General features: G+C 46.5%; 1 long non-coding RNA gene across 2 annotated transcripts in view; it reads left to right on the top strand.

Moving 5' to 3' along the window:
* The window catches only part of LOC128104290 (uncharacterized), a 102,790-nt gene extending 80,519 nt beyond the window's left edge, over positions 1–22,271 (top strand). Inside the window, exons 2-5 of one of the 2 annotated variants that reach the window (XR_008215939.1) lie at positions 10,133–10,223; positions 11,311–11,432; positions 15,040–17,780; positions 18,616–22,271. This is a non-coding gene — a long non-coding RNA (uncharacterized LOC128104290). Of the gene's footprint in view, positions 1–10,132; positions 10,224–11,310; positions 11,433–15,039 lie in introns of both variants that reach the window. The other variant, XR_008215938.1, reaches the window with a different exon arrangement.
* Positions 22,272–23,023: the final 752 nt, after the last annotated feature.

The raw sequence follows: 23,023 nt of genomic DNA, 5'->3' as shown, positions 1-23,023 counted from the left end.
TCTCCAAGCAGGGCATTTGCAATCCGGGTCACAGGAGGAGGAGCATGTGTCCCAGGGACTGATTTGTTTATGCAGATATGGCTGGAGCCCAGAGCCCAGAGTGCAGAGCAGCAGGCATCTCCCTGCTCACTCATGGCACTTCATTCCGATTACTTCCCTCTTAAGAAGAGCCAATTTGCCAATTATCCCTGAAATGTTTGATTAGGTGGCTTTCACCTAAGATGCTCTGCCACTGACTATGGTCTTCTGGGGTTCGGTCTCTTTGGAAGATGGGGATGGGGCTTAGATGAGAAGCCCCCAACACAAGCATGCTGTTTTTCCTGTAGGGTCCACACACCTTGGCATCTGGAGAATGTGAGTTTAAGCAAGCGACAGCAGCAGTCATAAAGCTCCCATTTCTTCCTCCTCGCTGCTAATTACAGTCCCCTCAGGACTTCTAAAAGATTGTTCACATCAAGGCTCCCACTTCCAGGGAGGCCAACTTCGTGAGTCTGAGTTGGGGCCCAGACGTTCACACTAAATTTTAAAGCTCCCAGATGAGTCTCACACACAGAGGCAGGGAGAGCTGATTTGAGGCCCCGGTATGCCAGAAATGGTGCACAGATTGGCAAATGTGAGCCTGGGGATGAGAAAAGCAGTGTCTTCCGGTGGCCGGGAACCAGGTCCAGCAAGCTTAGGAACTCATTGAGGGTGGCTTGGTGAGCAGTCGGCAATAGAAAAGTGTTCAGGTTAGGCACTCTGTGGGGAAGGGATACCTAAGGGTGTTTGAACCAGAAGTGTAAAGGGAGGGCGGTGGCAAACTGAGGGCAGATGAGAGGAACCTTCCATCTCCCCAGAGACAAGTGTGGGGCCTCGGTGAGGGCACACACTTGCCACTGTGAGAATTCACATTTGTCAATGTTCAAAATTACTTTATTCATCCAATTTCTAAATTGTTTCTATATGTATTGTACACACACACACACACACACACACACACACACACACACACACACACACGGGATGCGTGGTTCATAGTCTCCTTGACTATGACCTCCACGGTGTCAGGGAGTTCTCACGGTTAGCACTCATGGGCCTGGCAGAGCCTAATTACTTGATCTGTGCATGTCACTGAACCTGTCTCTAGAATCCCACAGACCCCTTGGATCATCTCCCTGAGCTTCTGGAAGGTGGAATTTTTGGTTATGGTTGACAAGGGATTCATCTGACAATAGAGTCAAAGAATGAGCCATAGGAGCCGGGCTGACAGTGCCTTTTTGAGAGCTGGCCCAGAGCACCTGATAAGAATACAGGGAGAGATCAGAGCATGGTGAATCGTATTTGGGAGAAAATCTCTTTTGAAAAGCTAAGGATAGGTCATGTTTTTTTCATGCTTGTCAACTTGGCTGAATAATTTGCTTAAAATAAATGGCCAAGAATGGTAAGTTGCTATGTAAGGGGAATCAGGTAAGCTCTGGGCTCTGTGAGTATGTCTGCTCTGGAGGGCCTGGCTTGGGTGGTGCAAATTTTGTGGGTGGGGGAGGTAGTTTATGCATTCAGACAGGTTCAATGTCTCCTTGGCTCCAGCACAAGGTTTCTAGGGTGCACATTAGCCAGTTTCCAAAGCAAACAGACCCCATCCATCAGCAAGGCTGAAAAGGAGCCCTCTATCTACAATGTGTCAGGTTCTCAAACGTGAGCCAAATGAGTTAATATCTTCTCATTGTCGTTTTTATTAAGCCTTTGTTAAGCTAATCTTGGCTAATGATGTGTCTCTGTCAGAGGTCTTATAATAAGGTAAGCGTTATTTCCATAACCTCTCCAGAGAGAACACAGTAGCTTTGCAAGTGCAGGAATGGCAATGTCCAAAACGTAAGTGGCCTGGCCAATCCTTGCAGCACAGAGCCCAGGGAACCACTCAACACTTGTGGCACCAGCTTTGAGGACAACATTGTTTAGGTGGTAACGGTTGGATGTTCTTTAGTCTGTGGGGGGAGAATTGGTGAGTTCGGGATGAAGTGGGCAGAGTGCCAACCTCACAACCAAGTGCCAGAGCCATGGCACAAGAGCAAATGTAGGAAACAACACGGCTTGGCTTTGTTCTCTCTGCCTCTCCCGTTCACAAATAGTGTGCCTGGGCTCAGGGAAGCCATATTTGGGTACTGCTGGTCCAAACCTTGTTGAGCTGGTTCATCCTGCCACGGAAGAGCCAAGAGTCCAAAACTTTCTCTAGTTCCTCTGCTTGTCAAAATTCTCTCTTTTTTTGTCACCTAACCATTTTTTTTCTGTAAAAAGCTGATCAATTAATTTATACTAATACTGTAATGCTTTATGCAGTAAGTAGCTACTGAGTTAGTTGTTGGCCCCTGCCTGCTGGCAGCCACAGTATATATCCCGGCTTCTGGATAGTCCGTTCCAGGGTGAGTGGGGGAGAGGTGTCAGAATATCTGAACATGAAGGGGAGTCACTTCTCTATGGTAAGTTATGAAGGGTTCCTGGGCTCTGTTTTGCCAGCATACTCTTCACTACGTTTTCAGCTTGCACAGTCTTGGTGAGGATCATGCGACCAGGGTGGCAGAGATAACAGAGAGCAGAAGCTGTCTGTCAGTCATTCTTAGCTGAATCCTCCCAGAAGCCATGAGAATGTGGAAGTGGATTCTTCTTGGGTGAGCTTTTGTATGGGGCTTCATTCAGCTCTGGCTGATTTACTGTTGTGGACATTATTAGCAGTTTAAAATTTAGATTTATTTATGTTAGTGTATGAGTGGTTTACCTGCATGTATGTTTGATTACCATGTGTGTGTCTAGTACGCAAGGATGTCAGAAGAAGGAATCAGATCCCCTGGAACTGGAGCTATGGATGGTTGTGAGTCACCATGTAGGTGCTGGGAAGGAGCAACAGTTGCTCCTAACTACTGAGCCATATCTCCAGTCTCAATTATTTCAGAAGACAATGGGTTTCAATGTGCTTTTATACACACACACACACACACACACACACACACACACACACACACACACACACATCATACATACATACATACATATGATTATATTTACTTCCCTACTTCACCATGCTGGCTTTCTTCTTCTTCCTGAATAGAGTACCTTTTACTGTTTTGTCATTTCTTTTCTAAATATAGAGTCCACATACGAGGGAAAACAAGCATGACTTTGTCTTTCTGAGTCTGGCTTATTTTATTTAACATCATGATCTTCAATTTCATCCATTTTTCTATAAATGCTGTGATTTCATTTTACTTCATGGCTGAATAATGTTCCACCGTGGGTACATGTCACACATTTCTTTATTCATTCATGTGTTGAAGGGCATCCAGGATGGCTCTACATCTGATGTGTGTGTATCTCTGTCGTGTGCTGACCCAGCAGGGTCCTTGGGAGATCTATGTTCAGGAGTAGAAAAGCTGAGCCATATGGTAGATCTACTTTCTACTTAATGCTGCTGTTTGTTTTGAGACAAGGTCTCATTGTGTATCCTTGGCTGACCTGGAATTCACTATGTAGACTAGGCTGGATTTGAACTCACAGAGACCCACGTGATGCCTGCCTTTGCCTCCCATTAAAAGTGTGCACCGCCATGCCTGAATAGTCTTAGTTTTTGGAGGAACATTCATATCAATTTCCACAGTGACTAATCTAATTTACATTCCTGGCAACAGTGCATAAAGGATCCTTACCCCAACCCCGGATCCTCACCAACATTTCTTGATGCTCTGGCTGTCACACAGACTGCAGCTTTCAGAGGGATGTGTCAACAGATGGATGCCTAACCTGCTCAGTTCTATCCATGGGAACCACGGGACATCTCGTGATTGCGCCCCTACATCTGCAGCCATCTTTTGTGTGGAAGTTCAGAGCTTGGCCACTGAGGTTCAGGGGCCTAGCCCCCATCAAAGGCTGCAGCACGTGTTACAGAGAAGAACCTCTCCGACTGTGAGCACGATAGCGGGCAGTTGGGCCGTGCTGTATGTGGGATATTTCTAGGGATAGGCTGTGGAGTGAAGTTCCAGAATCCCTTTCTGAGGCTCCCCAAGAGGGTTACTTCACTCAGGTGTGTGGGTCTCTGACCTTTGGTGCCATCTCTCTGAAGAAGGTTGGCCGGCCACTACTTAGACCCAACCACCTTCTTCTATGGTGGCAGGACAAACGCACCATCCTGGTGTCTCTTGAGGACAGCTATTTGAATGGCTCCATGTCTATTTGTTTGCCAATTACCTACCTGTGATTCTACCTTCCTTATGAGTCCATATTCCTTCAGGACGGGAAGACAAGCTTTGGCCAGACCATAGACCAGCACAGCTAAGAGCGTCATTTCAGAGGTAGGTTCTCTGATCTGCCAGGCCTTCTCCTTCCAATTGTGTGATGAGATCTCTCTGGGTCTCAGTTTCCTCGCTGCAAAGTAGGGTAAGAGCATAGCAGTCTCTCTGCAGTTTTACAGTGACTAACTGAGTAGTTACTAACTACTAGGTCACGGGAGTCAGTCAGGGCCAGCAATTACTTCACTCTTTCCTCCTGAAATGCTTGACTTTCCTCAAAACTCTCGCAGTAGAATTCAGGTCCCATCCCGGCACCCGTATCTTGGTGTCAGACTAAGACTTTTTCACAGATGTCAAGAACTCTCATCCCAAGGTCACTGTCTCTTTCCAGAGTCCCCTGCTATCCTTCACGGGGCCTCCTCTGGCTCTGGTTGTCACTTTGTCACTTGAGACGATCACTTCTTTCCCAACCTCAGTTTCTTCATCTATAAGATGGGACTAAAAGCAGCTCAATATTCTTGAAGGGGCTGTGGTCAGAACTAAAGGAATGGGAACTGGAGAGGGGTGAGGGACTGAGACTCCCACAAACAAAGTCAGGAGAACCCTGGAGAATGAGGACAGAGGAGGCCAAGGAGTGGAAAGGATATTCCAAGCCCTTGTCTTCTCTTCATGGCCCCAGAAAGAGTGTTGATGCTCTTGCCTCCTCATGGGACAGTGCATGCTTGATGCAGAGTGTGGGGTTTCATCCATTCCTAGGCCCAGAACACAGGAAGCGATTGGTAGGTTTGTGCTGAATGAATGTGTGAGGGAGGGAACTGGGTTTCTAAGTACTTGTGATTCACACATGACAATATTCCTGAAGCACAAGAAGCTAGAGGGCTGAAAATTGAAGGCCAGCAGACTATATATGCATATATACATGCACACACATGTATATAACATATTATATAATTTTTATATTACAGGTCTTCTGCATATATATATATATATGCATATGTATGTATATGCTGAAGACCTGTAATGTGAAAGAATGTACAGACACAGTATTATGAGACAAAGAACCTTAAAAAATCCCACTTAGCTCATTTTGTGTTGACCATCTACTGCTGGGCATGGGACCTGGCCTTAAGTGTGGTTTGTATACTCAATGAGATCCCCTTGGAGAAAACTAATTTTTTTCTTTGCAGGTGGTTATCAATTGGAGATAGCTTCTGGGTTAGGGATGGGGGCTTGTGTCCAATTCTCTCAGTTGGGACCCCATGTGGCTTAGACCAATGCAGGCCCTGTGCATGCTGCTACAGTCTTGATAGCAGGCCTTTTAACCTGGATTTAGATCAGAATCCCACCATGCTGAGGTCATACTGGGTTTTGGTCTCAGTCATGGCCAGAAGTCTGAGCCCAGAGGGTAATGGGAGAGCTGGGTGGATCTGTTAATTCTGTTTTATGCTGGAGTGGAACAGGCAGTTTTCTGATCACTAGAACCTTCTCCTGTACATTCAGGAGACATTTTGATGGTGGCATGTGCTTAGGTCCATTACTCAGGAGTGATGCAAGGGAACCTATCTGTTCAGGTGACAGCCCAAGGTCAGAGAAAACTCTGCTAGGCTCAGACTGAGGTCCCAGAAAGCTGTAACCCTGCCCTGGCAGTTGTCACACTGAATATGAATAGTAAGCACCACATGACCTCCCAGAGCCAGGCCAAGTGTCCTGGAAGGATAGAGGTCTTGGTTGATGCATCTGGATTGTCCATGGCAGGGCAGGAAAGGTCAGGGCTGAATGAGTCATTGAGTACAGCAGCGAGTGAGCATATTCACTGCAGTATGCCAGGGAGCAAGCTCCACCCTCCAATGTCTAGAAACCATCAAACCTAGAGGCTAGGCCAGTCACTTTGCCTTCTCTGGTCCTTGATTCCATCCCCTGTCAGCTTAGACTGGGTCTGAAATTAGGGCCTCAGGAGCCATACCAGGTTGTAATGTGTTTTGTTTGGCCAGCATTAAAATGTAAAATTAAAAAATCTGAATTCATTTAGGTTGGGCACAGTGCTATCCAGTGGTCCACAGGAGCATCCCCTGCTAGCACGTGTGTCCTGTCCACTCTCTGTGTGTGAGAGACCTGTTAGCTCAAGGACGCTTGGTTTGCTATCCCTAGCATAGGAAGTCTCTGGAACTCACTTGCTCTGATGTGCTAACATCTTATTAAAGGAAGAGGGCTAAGTAAATGGAACGAAACAAGATAAAGGAAGCAGAGGGGAAAAAAGGGAAAGGAGAAAGTGGGGAATGACAGTAGGCAGGGGGAAAAATCAGCAAGAAAGATGTTCCATCTCAAAGAGTCACTCCAGCCGCCCTTTGAATCAAAAACAAATCCACGGCCACTTAGGAGAAAATGGAATCAATAGGCAGATACTGGGAGAGACTGCCATTCCCGAGTGTCCAGGCACAGCCAGAATGCCTGGCCATGACTGAGTCCAGGGATGCACCCACCTCCGCTCTTGTAAGCAAAAAGACTTGACCTCAAGGGCAGCAGCCCCCTCAGATATTGCCCTAGGAAACAGCAGCTCACCTGGCCACAGCTGTCCTCAAGTCTCCACACCCCGAGCCCACGGAGAGCAGGAGGCTGGCCGCTGTGGCGGCGTTGGCCATGGTGCTGAATTATTAATGCGCATTTCAGTTATCCTTCGCTTCAGCAGAAATATGACAAAGCAATCCCAGATAATGAAATCAGCCACATTTCTGCTGTTCACAGCAGGTTTTCAGGGGGCAAATTTTGCCCCCACAGTCATGGTGCTGATTGAGTTACATGTTTGTGGGTGGGAGCATGACTGTCCGTGTTATCGATTGGTATGTAGTACATAGATTAGAAGGACCTGAGGCCCTTTATTACAGTGGGTCAGTGACTGTTCATAGCCAGATGGTAAGGGGGGGGGACTCTGCAGAACCAGCAGCTGTCATTTCTGAGAGGGACTCTGGGGAGCGGCAGGAGGCCACACAGCCTTAGTCCAACCTGACAAATCTTTACCATCCCTGCATCTATCTGTCACGGAAGCGTCACACTTTCAATGACATCTGGGCTTGTGGAGGTGCTTTGATATAAGGAATGAGATTTGAGATCCCACAGCTCTCCCACTCTCCCTTCCTCTCTGCCACCCTCACCCCTCTTGGCTATGTAGTATTAATTTTTCCCCCAAAATTCAAGTAACTAGAAACTAAAGTTATATTCAATCATCCAGCAACTCCAGGGCCTCCATCCACAGATAGTAGACCTGTTACAGGCCAAGGAACACTCAGGCATGTGGACATGCTTTGTTTTCTCATACTGAACAAAATAACCTCCACGTGATTAAGATATCCACTTTAGCTGCCTATGCATTAAAATTAGAAATGTGACAGAATTCAGGGCCAGGGGTTTCTGACATATTATACCTGCAGAGCCCAAGCCCACAGATAAGGCAATTGTTAGGGTAGATTCCTAGTTGTTACTGCAATTTTCCCCAATGTTTTATACAGTGATGTTGAACACAGCCTCATAAAAAAGAAAGAAAGAAAAAAAAAGAAATAAATTCACCACTATATACAATTTCCTGATTTCTAGGTGCCAAGATGCAGCCCAAAGAACTTGACATATTTTGTCATAACTGTAATTGGGATTCACACAACAGCGTTTCTTAAGGCATTCATCTTCAAAGTGTTATTTCCTTTTGAAATGCTTCACCTGGGTCACGGGTCTTTCATTACTCCAATCTTAAACCTGCACAGGAAATAAGAACACTCCTATTCAAAGAATAGAAAATAGAAATCATTTCCGGTCTGTAGGACAGGAACAGTGACTAGGTTAATGTCACTCTGAGATGTGGGGTAGAATCAAGTTGACAGTAGTCGTGGGGTGGAGCAGACACTTTTGCTCAGACAAGCTTCTGTGGGCTAGCCTGTGGTGCTTGGCACCAATAGTGATCTAAGTGGTACTTGGGTAAAACTGTTAGCTAGTATTAGCTATTAGCTAATCATTAGCTATTGGGTAAAACTATCAGCTAGTATTTTAGTACTTGGTCACTGTGTGTTGTGCCATTCACATGGCGTTTGGGAATACTTTCAACTCATTTTCATCTCTTATCCAAGGGCACCTTTTTTTTGAGACAGGGTCTCATGTGGCTCATGCTGGCCTTGAAATTGCTGTGTAGCTGAGGATAAACTTGAATTCCTGCTCCTCCTACCTCAGCCTCCAATGTGCTGGGATTACTGTCGTGTACCACTATGCTTAGCTTAACCCAGGGTTTCTTGAACATTTCCACTCATGATCTACTTTCACCTGAGAAATTTTCATGTGACTCTGGGTATGTATCTAAAACAGGCATACAAATCAAATACTTGCTGACAATAAATCAAAGGAGATGTATTGTCAAATAATTAATGAAAGCTCATTTGTTTAGTGATGCATATGCTTCTTTATTTTCATGTAAAGAATTAAATCTTGGCTAAACAGTTTATACTGCAAGGCACAGAGCATCTTCAACATTTTTCAAGTTGATGGCTATTTTGATTTTATGAGTGTCAGTGCTGAGAATGTCACTTCACATAAATACATAGCACAAAATGACAGCAGTTTGTTTGGGGCCATTTCAGAAATGGTTGGAAATTTTGTCCTAATCTGGTCAAATTTCATTTAACATTTTAAAAAATAAAATTCAAGTCAGAAACCCAAACAGCATTCCCCCCGCGCCTCTCTCTCTCTCTCTCTCTCTCTCTCTCTCTCTCTCTCTCTCTCTCTCTCTCTCTCTCTCTCCCTCCCCCTCGGTGTGTGTGTGTCCGTGTGTGTGTGTGTGTGTGTGTGTGTGTGTGTGTGTGTGTGTGTGTGTGTGCACGCACACACAAGCACAAATGTTTTACTAGGAATTGAGCTCAGGGCTTTACTCATACTGGCAAGAACTCTACCACTGAAATATCTCCCTATTTTCACATTTTTATTTTAAGACAGAGTCTCACTAAGTTTCCCAGGCTGACCTTGAACTTATGCTGTAGTTTAGGCAGGCCTCAACTTCCTGAATGGTGAGATTTTAAGTCTATACCACCATGCCAGACTCAAACAGTAAGTTTTCAAATCAAACATTCTGTCATAATGCAATCCAAAGAGACACCAATTTGATACCTACATGCTAAGGAGTGATGGTAGGAAAATATTAAAAGTATTTGTTTTCTGTAATTAAACCATTATGTTTGAGAGCATAAAACTTTTTATGTGCAGCAGAAGTATTGCAATTCATAGCATAGAGCGGCCTGGAATTTGAGCCCAGGTGTTCAAGAAGTGTTTGTTGACGTTGCATGGAGTGATAGCATGCACACAGTATGAAGTGAGCATGTTGTGTGTTCAGAACCAAGGCTGCAGTGAAGTCTTGAGATGCAACATGAGTGAACTTACTGTTGCCAAATATTAAAAATTGTTACATTTGATTACTGTGTGAGTGTAAATATGTATGCGTGTATGTGTGTGGGCATCTGCACCACAGTGCATGTGTGAAAATCAAATGATAGATCTTTTTTTTTTTTTGAGATAAGGTCTCACTCTATGGCCCTTGCTGGACTAGAATTTGATATGTAGACCAGGTTGGCCTTGAACTTGAAGAAGTCCATTTGCCTCTGCCTCCCAAGTGCTGAGATTAAAGGTATGCACCACCACCACGCACTGCTCCTTCCAGACTGAGACTCAGGGATGGACCTCAGTCTTGGTGGCTAGCACCCTTCTCTGACAAGTCATCTAGCCATCCCTGTTTTTCATGATCCCTCCATTCAGTTGCATGTCTCTATCTGGGGTCATGATCTGCAGTTTTGGAAGCTGGTGACCATTTTGAGTATTTGTCACAGGGTTCTCTCCTTCTGTCTTCACAGGGCTCTAGGGCTATGGATGCCCTGTGCCACTAGCTTGGTCTCCAACACGTCTTCAAGAGGGGCTGAGCTGAGCAGTTGATCTTGAGGCCAGGTATGTAGGTTGCCATGACTTGCCCTACATCATGGCATATGCAGGTAAAATGATAATAAATACAGAAGCATCTCCTTAGGAAACTCAGAACCTGGGCTGGATGCAGTGGCACTCACTTGTAGCTCTCATGACGGGTGATGCTGAGGTAGTAAGATTGCTTGAATCCAGGACTTTGGACCCAGTTTGAGCAACATAGTCTTTTAGGGGAAAACAGATTAAAAACTCAGGACTGGACCATTGGCTCACTGACATTTGGTATCCTAAAAAGGGCTCTGGCAATGTCATCAGCACAGAGAAGACAAAATAGTAAGAGTCTCAAATAATTGGCACTAGACCACATCTCTCCCGGAGGGAGCTCACCCACTGGGGGACTTGTCCAGCCTTGACCTCAGGCAGATGGGCTCTGGCCCTTCTTAGCCCCATGGGAACCTGCTCTCTTTGCTAATCCTGCTCCCCAGCCTCCTGTGCCAGTCTCTGTGGACAAGGCTGGCAGGTCACATCCCTTGGCCAGCATGGTCCCTCTGGCTGCCTCTGGGTGGTGAGCCTCAGCTGGCCCCTCAGAAGCGCCTCGTCCCTTCCCGCTCCCTGCTGCTGCTCTTTATCTGTGACTCAGAGCATCTCTGGCTTTTATCTTCTCCCTATGAACATTATTGTCCAGTTCATCCTAAAATAGCCAGGCCCGGCCATCCCATAATACCTAGTCCCGGTCACTCAAAACAGAGCTGGCAGGGGCTCCGGGCTCTTCTGCCTGTCCCTTTCTCTCCCACAGTAAACACACCTCTGGCTCCAGTCAGTACTTCCTCCAGATTCATGAGTCGGCAGCGGCGGTGGCGGCGGCTTGTGCAGCAGCCCCAAATCCTGGCAGATAAATCTCTGTGGAGCTGTCAGCACAGACAGAGGGGAAGGGCTGGGCCGAGTCCTCAGAGAGACAACTGCAGACACCAGATTTATCACCCCACCTGTCCCTGGAGTGCCACCCTGACCTTCAGAATAGAGCAGAGGTCAGCGTGTGGGGCTTATAAATTAATTTAGTTATTGTTTTTATTGTTCTTATTTTTTGTTTGTTTTTGTTTTTTTCCTGTGAGAGACCTACATGCTAAAGGTGCTGCCTCCAGAGATCCTCTGTCCTTTGTCCTTGGTGACGATGAAAACTCTGTCCCCTTTGTCCTTGGTGACGATGAAGAGCCTGGTGTTGGAGCCACTTGGGAGGTGAGGGACACTATGGCTCCCTAAGGAAGGACTGAGTGTGCCACTGGCCTTGTGCAGAATTCTTGGCCATTGGAGGGGAATATGGATTGTAGCCTGTCCTGCAGGGTCACTCTGGGTTAATTTTAGCTCTTCCATGCCCATGGACGGACCACACATTTTTCCTCCTTAGCCATGTCCAAGGCTCTCATCTCGAGCAGCCTCAGCACCTTCCCAAGTGAGATTGAGACGTGTGCTTATGACAGCATATCTCCATGAAGACGGATCACTCTCCCTCCAAGGTCAAAGCTCCTGCTGGCCAGGCTCTTCGGCAAATGATTTCATCAAGCAGAGCAGTGCAGAGCAGACAGCCGCTCTCCGGCCTCTGGCCACTCCGCTCATCACAACCTTTCTGTGGATTCCTGTGCCCTGGGGAACTTTTCTCCTTCCGCTGTCTGTCTGTGCCTCCCCTGACATCCTCAGGCCCCGTCACAGAAGGATGAGTTGGCAAAATATCAGGAATGATGACAGGAGCCCAGAAGGCAAAACAAATCTTCCGATAAAAAAAAATTGGGAAATTTCTCAGTCCTTTTATGAGTCATGGTGCCTCATGAGTTCTTTTTTGTTTTGTTTTGTTTTGAACGGAACTGCAAAGACATTGCCTGCTGTGCCCGTCCATTCTCTGTCTGGCACAGACGATAATGAGGAGGGCCAGGCCTTTGTTTTCTTCTAGCCGAGGCCCATGGCTGCCACTCCTCATGAGTATGTTTGTAGCGTATTTGTTTCTAAGTTCCTGCTATTGACCTGGGTGTGGGACTATGAAAAAGTGAGATAAATAAGCAGGAAAAAAACAAACCGTGAAAGCCTTACAGAGGCCGTGCTAGTGGGAACCTTTAGCATGGCCTCGGGTGATTTCGCCACCTTGGTAGTCATGTCCTTCGGGAACATTCTCTCCCTTCAGCGTGGGATGGATGTACTTCTCGAGAACAAAATTTTGTGGCAAAAATGGTGGACAACACCACCAAGACAAGAAGAGTGACTGTGACTTGTCACCATTCTCACCTCGCTGATGGGAGCCCGCTGCTGTGAGTGTGAAGCCCTAGGAGAGCCCCCCCTCCCCCGTGAGGCAGCGAATGTCGGCGGCCAAGGCAGGGGAATCCCTGGGCCTGTGGCCAGCTACACCAGGGAGCTCAGAGAGATGACCACAGCCCCAGTCAATGCTTGGCTCCCTCCCGAGAGACACGAGCAAAGCCCAGTGGAGACAGGAGCCTCAGTCAAGCTGTGGTAGGATCCTTCGTCACCACAGAAACTGGATGCTATTTATTTATAAGTTATTTAATTCAGGGTGAAATTTTCATATTGGAATGAATTACCAATTGGAATTTTCTGATGAAGTCTTAAGACAAGTGACTTGAACAGAGTCTATTGCTCCTCCTGTTGGAAGACCAGACACCAGCAAAACTAGAGGAACAGTATCCTGACAAGGAGGGTAGCCTGGGTGCCAGGATGCTCAGTTAGAAGCCTTCGGCCGGGGAGGGAACCCACATGCTCTGCTTGCATTATTTACTTCCTATGTCTTATTCTTCAACTGAGCCTTGGAAAGTAGGCATTAGAACCCTGTCCCACTGTCAGGAGCACCAAGGCAGCTTTCAGTCACTAGTCAGGGTCACACAGCTGGGAAAGGGCAAGGTACAGATTCGAGCTGAGATTTTTCTCCATATAGATGTTGTGGACTGGTCTGCTTCCTGATATCACATGACTTTGTTGAGCCACTTAGCAGATGGCTGGTGCTTTCCTGCTCTGTTCTCAGGACTCACAGCACCTGAACGGCAGGAACTTGCATTCTGGCACTGAGAGCAGTGATCACTAACAGTTTCACTTGGCTTTTACTCATTTGAAGGCAACTTGGATTGGAGGAGTCTGTTATTACTGGTCCCATATGAAAGGGAAGCCCAGACATGAGAAATGGCTAGCTCCAGGGTGTTTCTGTAAGGGATACAGTGGAGGTGCTGAATTCTGGGGCTTGACGCGGATTCTCACCCTTCCTCAGCCAGTCTTGCTCTAGGATCCTGAACCTTTGTGAAAGCTGAGAATCCTTCCTGGAGTTAGTAGTCCATTTTCATAAGTCAGCTTTTGGGCAACCCTAGCTTTTATAAATCACTGTTGCTCAAGTTGGGGTGCATGCGTATATGAAAGTTCTCACCTAACAGCTGAGTGGGGAATATTTATGATGCATGAAAGTCTTTAACTTCACAGTTTCCACTATTAGCTTCATTTGAATAACTAGACTTTCTGGTTCATTACTCTTAAGAACTTGAGAGACAGGCGAAATTTGCAGGCCGTGTATGTCTCTCAAAGTGAGTGACTGATCTTCCAGCGTTTACTCAGTCTACTGCCATTTAGTCTTTGTTTAAACATGACTTCTTCAGAAAAGACTCGCCTGACTTTTGGTCCCGAATTAGGCATCCCCCATACACTCTCATGTAGCACTCTGTGACTGTCCATTTTGGTCCTGAACTAGCAGCCCCCACCCCCATACACTCTCCCGAAGCACTCTGTGGCTGTTTTAGCTCTGATGAGGATAGGTGAAAACAACTCCCTCAGTGGCTAAAGTGCCTGTCGTGCAAGTGTGAAAACTGAACTTCAGATTCCCAGAACCCACATGAATGCCTGGTGGACGTGGCAGCCCAACTGTTATTCCAGCCTTTAGAGGGTGATTCATGTCACTGGCTGGCTAGACTACTTATGCCAGCAAGCTTCAGGTTCAGTTGAGACCCTGCCTCAGATAATAAGGTAGAGAAGAAACGAAGAAGACTGTGTGCACATGCATGCAGGTGTACCTTTATACAGGTATAGTCACACACATGTGAATACACATGTTTGAAGGCACACCACATGTGATATACATGACCCCCCCCCCAAAAAAAAACCCCAGGGGCTTTTTATGGTGTGGTTTCTCTGATGGAGTCATACCTCAGATCTCCTGTGAGTTAATCTTTTTCCTGAGATGTCAGAGAGAGAACACAAGACTGCTTGCCCTCTGGAAGACCTCTAATGGTCCTTGATGGTTGGATAAAGGAACTTCAGAGAAAGTCCTTCCCTGAATTTTGCTTTGGAGAAAAGGAGGGTGGAGAGTTGGGAGTGGGCCCCAGGTAAGGTCAGAAAGATCTTGAGGCTGAGTTTTTAGTTGAAAGCAGCACTCAGCATGTCAAATGCCACCTTCAGCATTCATTTTGTGAGCCCCTGAAACAGTATTTTGGGATACGGTAGGGACTCCATTTTTAATTCTGTTGCATTAAAATGATGCTGTTTAATGGAGTTGGGTTGTAGGTCAGTAATAAAGCTTTTGCTTACTATACATTAAGTGCTGGGATTCAGTCTCTAGTATTTATTTGTAAAGAAATGATGCACTGACCCATCAGAAACTGTTATGGTTTGGATGCAAATGTTCCCCATGGGTTTGTACGTTGAAAGCCTGGTGCCTAATGCAATGTTCACAAATGAAGCTTTTAGGAAGTGATTGGATCATGGGGAGTCTGATCCATTAATGATGGATTCATAATTTAATATCATCCCCCTCTTTTCCTCTACCCCATTTTCCTTCCCCATTGCCCCCTCTCTCTTGTCATAGGCTTCTACCACCATCATGCTCCGTCTCCTCACAGACCCACAGTGGCGGATACTGGACAATCATTGCCTGACCACTCCAACACTATGAACCAAATGAAGTCTTCCACTTTCATGCATTTCTCTCAGGTGTTTGTCACAGCGATAGAAAGCTGACCAACATGAGCAGTCCCAGAGGATGGGAGGGACACCTTCAGATACCATCACACCGGGACAGTCTGGATGTAACAGCGACAACTGTGTAACTGTAGCTAACACTTATTAAGCATGAATATGTTTCCACATGATCGTTTTTAATATAGAATGCTTTGCAAATTTGTCTGTCTTCTGGGCACTGGTACTGTCTTAGTCAGGGTTACTATTGCTGTAATGAAACACCATGACCAAAGCAAGTTGCAGAGGAAAGGGTTTATTTGGCTTACACTTCCACATTGTAGTCTATCATTGAAGGAAGTCAGGATAGAAACTCTAACAGGGCAGGAACTTGAAGGCAGGAACTGATGCAGAGGCCATGGAGGGATGCTGCTTACTGGTTTGCTCCTCATGGCTTGCTCAACCTGCTTTCTTATAGAACCCAGGACCACCAGACCAGGGGTGACTCCACCCACAAAGGGCTTGGCCATTCCCCATCAATCACTAATTAAGAAAATGCCCTACAAGCGTGTCTGCAGCCTGATCTTACAGAGGTACTTTCTTAATTGAAGTTCCCTCCTATCAGATGACTTTAGCTTGTGTCAAGTTGATAGAACACTAGCTGGCACAGGGACCATGCTAATCTTTGTGTTGCTCCATTTTTAGCATGTGTGCTGTGGAAGGGAGACACCATAAGTTTTAAGTATATTGCATGGTAATTTCCAGACCTGACATAGAGACACTTGTTTTGCACACAGATTTTTTCACATGCAAATGACAGGGTGACTGAGCTGTCCCGGTTTACTGAAGATTGTCTAGTATTAAAACTGAAAGTGCAGCATTCTAGGGACAGTCCTTAAAGCTGAGTCAAATGGGGTGGTTAGTCATCAAGTGAGGGCTTGGGACTCAAGAAATGGGAAGCCTGAGAAAGGTGAAACAGGAAAACAGTGAGGAATCCAGGGACAATGCATTTTATGCTTGTATTTGGCAGGGGTGGATATACATGTCTGTCTGTCTGTCTGTCTGTCTATCTATGTGTCTGGGTTTGTGTGTGTGTTGTGTCTCTATGTGTACATGTGTCTATGTGTCTGAGTTTGTGTGTATGTCTCTGTGTGTGTGTCTGTGTGTGTGTGTGTCTTTGTGTCTCTATGTGTTTGGGCCTGTATGTGTGTGTCTGTGTGTGTGTATGTGTGTGTGTGTGTGTGTGTGTGTGTGTGCATGTGTGTCTGTGTCTATGTCTGGGTTTGTGTGTGTGTGTTTGCTGTGTCTGGGGGGGTGTTTGTATGCATGTGTGTCTATGTGTTTTTGTGTGTGTCTGTGTCTATGTCTGGGTTTGTGTGTGTGTGCTGTGTCTGTGGGGGGGTGTTTGTATGTATGTGTGTCTGTGCATTTGTGTGTGTGTCTGTGTGTATGTGGAGAGGAAGAAGGTGGTAAGCTAATTAATTAAAACAAGAAACAAGATTAGACTGTGTAGACCAGCAGGGGCTACCATAGGAGACGATGTCATTTGCTTCCGTTTGTCCTTGAGCTCTGCACGGTGTGGCAGCTATTTCAGGATATGCTGGCTGGATCCTTCCATCAGCACCTTCATTGGACTTACCCAGGTCCTCAACATGTCCCTTGTCAGGATTCCTGGCGGTCTGCTGGACACCATGAGTCCCAGGCTTTGGGGACACTAAACTCTAGAGCATGGGAAAAAGCACACAGTGGGGCTGAGTGCTAATCTCCCCAGGACCTTGTCTTAGACCTAAAGACTTCTCCAGGCAGGAAGGCTCAACCCTCAGCACCCTGCCCCGAGGAGATGTCACTGTGGGTTGCCCATGGGGCTCTGAGCTTGTCTTTCTGGGACTCACAGTTTCTTGAGTTAGTTTTGATCACTTGCAGCATTGGACGATGAAGGCTTTGTGGTTCTGATAGATGTTTCTAGACACAGGTACTCTTGGCTGCAGAAATACTCCATGACTCCAGGCAGCAAATAAAAAGAAGCTGAAAACCAAATTCTCAATGACCAATTCAGGGTCTTGAGGATGATGGGAAGTGGTGGAGTGGATTCCTGGATATAACAAAACATGTCATCATTCTCCCCCAGGAGCTCTCGGCTTTTAGAAGAATGTTTTGCCTAGAGAAGGAAGTGGAACCAAGAAAGACAGTCCTTCCTTCTTGGTTTCCCGAATTAAAGCCCCCCCCCCCTTATATATACACACATGTGTGAGCATGCTCATGCACCTGCACAGAATCTTTCTATATAGCCCAGGTAGACATTAAGCTCCTCTTGCCTCTGGCTCCCAAGTGCTGGAATTACTAGCATGTACTCCTACCCTCAGATCTTTTGTTTCAAAACTGACAAATTGTACGTGTGTGTATTTAGAGAGTGCCAAATGCTGCTATGATACAATATAGGATGGTTTAATCAGGGCTATTAACATATTTATCTCAAATTTCTATTTCTTTTACCAGAATGTTTGAAGTTTAAATTGAAATATTCAGCTTTTTGCTAAACATACTGTCATCTGGAAAAAAGAGAAACCAAAGACGAACCCCCGCCCTGCTCCTGTCTGAGGAGGTGCCTCCTCCTCCCCTCCCCCAGTTTCTGGCCCCTTCCTCTCTGCATCTGTGAGTACAGTTGTGGACTCCACAGGTATAATAGGAATAGACAGTACATCTTTCTGTGTTGGGCTTATTTCATTCAGACAGGGTTCTCCAGTCCCGTCTATATTGTTGCAAATTGACAGACTATCTTCCTCATTTTCAAAATGTTAATTGTACAAAGCCATAGGTTTTATAATAGTTCCATCCATGTGTGTCATGTACTTTCATCATATTCACCCCCTCCCACCCCCACCACACCTGCTTGCTCTGTTACAACCCTGATAGTACTTTCATGACCTCTTACAAACCACACATGAGGGAAAACACACGCCCCTTGTCCTTCAGTGTCTGACTTATTTCCCTTAACACAATGATCTCTAGTTCTATCAAATTTCCTGGAAACATTGTTTTTTCTTTATGACAGAAAAGCACTCCATTGTGTGTATATGCACCCTATTTTCTTCATTCCTTTATCTGTTGATGGGCCTTTAGGTTGATTTTGTAACTTGCTATTGTGAGTAGAGCGGCAATGAACAGGGAGGGGTGTGCAAGCATCATTTGAAAACTGCTTCTTTTTCAAAGACTGAAGAGTACCCCATTGTGCACACAACACATTTCCTTTATAATTGATCCCTTGATGGGCACTTAGGTTGATTTTATAGCTCCGCTAACTGTGTCTAATGCTGCAGCCAACATGGGAATCCAGCCTTCAACACAATGATTTCAAATCTGCATCCCTTCATCATTTCTGTTTATTCACTTGCTGACTCATTATTTTTACATATTCACGGGCACACACTGTCTTTCAGCTATGTTCGTATCTCCGCTCACTCTTGTATGTTTTCACCATGTGTTCTAGGCTCTGAGTGGCCTCTGCATCAGGGAGTGCTTCCTCCATCAGGATGACAGAACCCCAGTCTGGCACACAGACAGCATTTGGACTTGTGTACTGCGTCATCTATTCGGGAACACAGCCCACTGCAACTCCACGAAAGTCCTAGACATTCCATCGAAAGTCTATGGTCCTTTTGGCCATCCCATTGGGGCGTGGGGAGCAGGCCCTGTAAGATGGTCTGTTCCCAAATTGGGTGATCTCCTGGCTGAGGATATGGGGGAAATCGACTCAACAATTCTTATTTGCAAAGGTAATGACAGAGGCAGATGGGGGTCTGATTTTACAGGCTGCACTATTTAGAGAGCCCCAGGATTGGGAGGCTCCAGAAAGAATTTTATTTCTCCCAGATTTCTCAAAGCAACCCTATGGGAAATCAACCAGAGGGAAGCTTTTAGGGACCACACACACACACACACACACACACACACACACACACACACACACAAACACACACGCACAATTCCAAGGACATCTTGCCCAGGCTGGTGCCCAGTCTGCTATACTCTGCTGAGCCCTCAGCCCTGCTGACAACTGGTCTTGGATGAGGCACTGTGAGCCAACACTTTAGTGGGAGAAAAGGCAACAGCTCTGCCCATTGTTGGTGCACCAGAAAGTAACAGAAAACACAAAACCAGCCAGCACTGTCTGCCATTTGCAAAGGACACATTGTCACCTCACTCAAGCTAAGCGGGGAGGTGGAACTCCATTACTTTCACTCACAAATGGGAAGAGTCAACCCATGGATTCGTTACATTTCTATTGGCTGTGAGGAAACACTATGACCAAGGCAGCTAATAGAAGGAAGTGTTTAATCGGGCTTATGGCTCCAGAGGTTTAGAGTCCATGATGATGGAGCAAAGGCTGCAAGAACAGCTGAGTGCCCACATGTCAAACTGCAAACAGAAAGTAGAGGAAGCACTCTGGGAATAGCATGAGTCTTTTGAAACCTTAAAGCCCACAGCCAGTGACGTGTGCCTCCTTCAGACTAAGTCACACCTCCTAATTTTTCCCAAACAGTCCCACCAATGGCAGACCAAGTATTCAAACATATGAGACTATGGAGGGCATTCTCACTTAATCCATCAACCCCATTAAAGAGAGTAGAGCCAGGGTTTGAACCCAGGTCTCTTTGATTCCAAATGTGTGTGGGTGTTCATGGACACAGAGCCAAGCCTGTCACAACTGCAGGCCCAGTGATGGCTGTCTTGGAGGCACTTTGGTAATAGGGAGAGGGTACTGTGGCCATGATTAGCCAGAGATGTCTTCTTGTAGGAAGCTTGGGCTTATGGAGTCTGAACTAGACCTGAATTTACCCTTCCTCTTTCCTCCAGCAGCCTTAGAAGCAGAAATGTTTCCACCTCAGCCCTCCCTGCTGCCTGGGGAAGAGGAAACTGATCTTTTATTCCTCAGAAACACTGAAGCCAAGGCATGAGACCCAAATGGCCTAGGGAATGTAATTGGTGCAGCTTTGTCTAAGAAGAGAAAGAACTGGCCTCGGTCTTCTCTGTGGGTAAACATAATTAGCCTGGATAACAGACCAAACCCTCCTTCAGCTCCGACCCTCCACAGCTAAGGGACCTGCTGGCTTTTGGCAACTCTCAGAACCCAGGACCTTTGCTGGGGCCACAGCAATTTGATTTATCTAGGAAACAAGGCAACATTATAAGGAAAGGTTTACAATTTCAATATGCAGAGATTAATTTACATGCAGAGCTAATTAGGCAAGCGAAACACCCATGAATTGATTATTATATGAAAAAGAACACATCTATTTGGAGAAATGTGCTCTATAAGGTTGTACAGTATTTGCAAACTTAATTGCCAAGTGGAAATTCCCCTTCTAGTGGTTAAGAAATTTAAGCAATTAGCCTTTGCTGGCAGGGCCTTTCAGTCCTCACACAGCACAGGGAAGTTCTGGGCTCTGCCTTTGCAAGGGACATCTGGAAAAGAACCCAGCACTTTGGGCCCCACTTCAGCCCCAGCCTGGCTCACAGGTCTGTGAACCAAGGCTCCACGTCTGCATGGCCAGTTCTTACATTTTTTTTTCCTATTACAAGAACTTGGCAATTATGACTTTCCTATAAGACACGGTTATATTCTCTAACCATAGGCTTTGTGGCGTTCATGGAATTGTATCAGCTCACTCAAAGTCACAGTGCTAAGGGTGGAGTCGGGCCTTGAGCCCCAGTCTCCTGTCTTTTCTCCAGAGCTAAAGCATCTATTTACTGATTTCCTTTTCTGCTCTTTCCTGTGTCACTGAACAAGCTGACAATGTGTATAGCTAGAACAGACAAGCATCCATGACCTGGGGTGTACTGGGTACACACACACACACACACACACACACACACACACACACACACACACACACAGAGAGAGAGAGAGAGAGAGAGAGAGAGAGAGAGAGAGAGAAGACCAGCCAACCAAAAGAGTGTCTTGTAAGATTCTTGATGCCAACTTCCACGACTCTCTCATCCATTAACCCGCCTACTATCTCTCTAACCTGCTCTGAACTTTAGTATGGGTTTTCTTTCTCCTTGTGGACTACTTTCCACTCCGTGTGGAAGAAATGGGCACAGCTCACATGGTGCAGGCCTTCCAGAGAGAATCTGTTCTTTCTCACTACAAGCCTCAGTTCCGAGGGTGGGGATGGATTCTGATCGCTTTATTCTGGGTGGGGTAATTTGTGTCCAATCGTCTGTAAGTTGAGCAATGTGTGCGGCTGCAAACATGGCTGCTGTGGCCTGAGGGAAGGAGAGAGAATCAGTTCCCAGAAGTGGGGATGGGATCAGTCAGCCCAGGAGCTCAGCACAGAGACCAACAGACTGTCTGGACATCTTGCACTCTGGGAGAGGAGGCGGCACTGAGGCAGGCTGAGGGCTCGGCCCGGCACGGAAGGCCTGACTGCTGAACCGAATAAAGCCTCAGGATAGTTAAGTAGTCACCGCACTGGGCCTCAGCTTCTCCAGAGGGAAGGCGGGAATTCTGCAGTAATGTCACGTGGGGTGCGCAGGAAGGAGCTTGTTGGAGGGTCTGGCAGAGTTCCTCCTCCATGGTGACCAGTTTTCTACAGCTCCATCAGGCAGTCCTGGGACCTGAGAATCCAATGGGATCCTTTCTGGAGGGAAGCCTGCGAACCTTCTGCAGAGTGCCCTTCACCGACAGCAGGCCTTTGGCACTCACCCGCCCAGGCCTCAGACACCATGGAGAGCTGTAGCTCCCAACCACAGTCTAGTTCAGCTCAGGCTTCAGAACGAACTGCCTCTGCCAGAGTTCTGAGGACAGCTGGAAGCCTGGCAGAGGCCATTCCCAGAATTCTGTGGGTGGGTTTATAGCCCTGTGGACTCAGGCTGGCAGATTGGCCTGTCTCTCCTCACATGGCAGGTGTAAATTTTTCTTGGGAAATGGAGCCTGGCCGTTTGCTGCGATCATCGCCCGGGATCATTGTGCAGAGGAGGGCGGCTGTTCTTACCTTAGCTGCCAGTTAGTCACCTCACAGCGGACCCCAGCCTTTTCTTCTTCTCTGGGTCTTGAAGAAGCAAAACCTTGAAAGATATTTCTGACTTAAAAAAAAAAATTTTAGTCTCTCCTTCTCTCCCCCCCACCCCACCGTCTCCCCCACTGTGTGTGTGTGTGTGTGTGTGTGTGTGTGTGTGTGTGTGTGTGTGTGTGTGTGTGTAGGCACATGCTTGCCACAGCACATGTGTAGAGTTCAGAGGGCAACCTTCAAAGTCTGGCTTTCTACTTCATTTGAGTTAGGGTTTCTTAGCTGCTGCACACACCAGGCTAACGGGCTTTTGTCTTCTGGAAATTGTTCTGTCCCTGCCTCCACACTGGGACACACTGGGACTACAGTATGATGATTGAGTGTCCAGATTTTTCATGAGTTCTGGGGATCCAAACTGAGGGTATCAGGTTTCTAAGGCAAGTGCCTTGTTCTCTGGGCTATCTCACTAGCCCCAGCTTCTTCCTTAACCCAAAGCCCAGTTATTCTCTAGAGCAAAGTTCTCAACCTTCCTCATGCTGCAACCCTTTAATATGGTTGTTCATGTCGTCGTGACCCCCAACCATAAAATTATTTTGATTGCTACTTCATAACTGTCATTTTGCTATGGCTATGAATCAAGGTAAATATCTGCCGTGCAGGATATCTGATATGCAACCCCTGTGAAAGGGTCACTTGACCCCCAAAGGGGTTGTGACCCACAGGTTAAGAACCACTGCTCTAGAGCAATTCTCTTTGGTCTCTGTCTCTGTCTCTGTCTCTCTCCCTCTCTCCCTGATGATTTGTCCCCATTGCCATTGCCCTGCCCAGGACACAGGTGTCCCTCTTCCACATTGCTACATCATACTTGTAACTGTTTCCTCTGCC

The sequence above is a fragment of the Peromyscus californicus genome, unplaced genomic scaffold (assembly GCF_007827085.1).
Source record: "Peromyscus californicus insignis strain IS unplaced genomic scaffold, ASM782708v3 Scaffold_8__1_contigs__length_139910024, whole genome shotgun sequence".
In the NCBI taxonomy this organism is placed as follows: domain Eukaryota; kingdom Metazoa; phylum Chordata; class Mammalia; order Rodentia; family Cricetidae; genus Peromyscus; species Peromyscus californicus.
The sequence above is the reverse complement of the archived record's forward strand: the minus strand, read 5'-3'. Positions and strand labels throughout refer to the sequence as shown.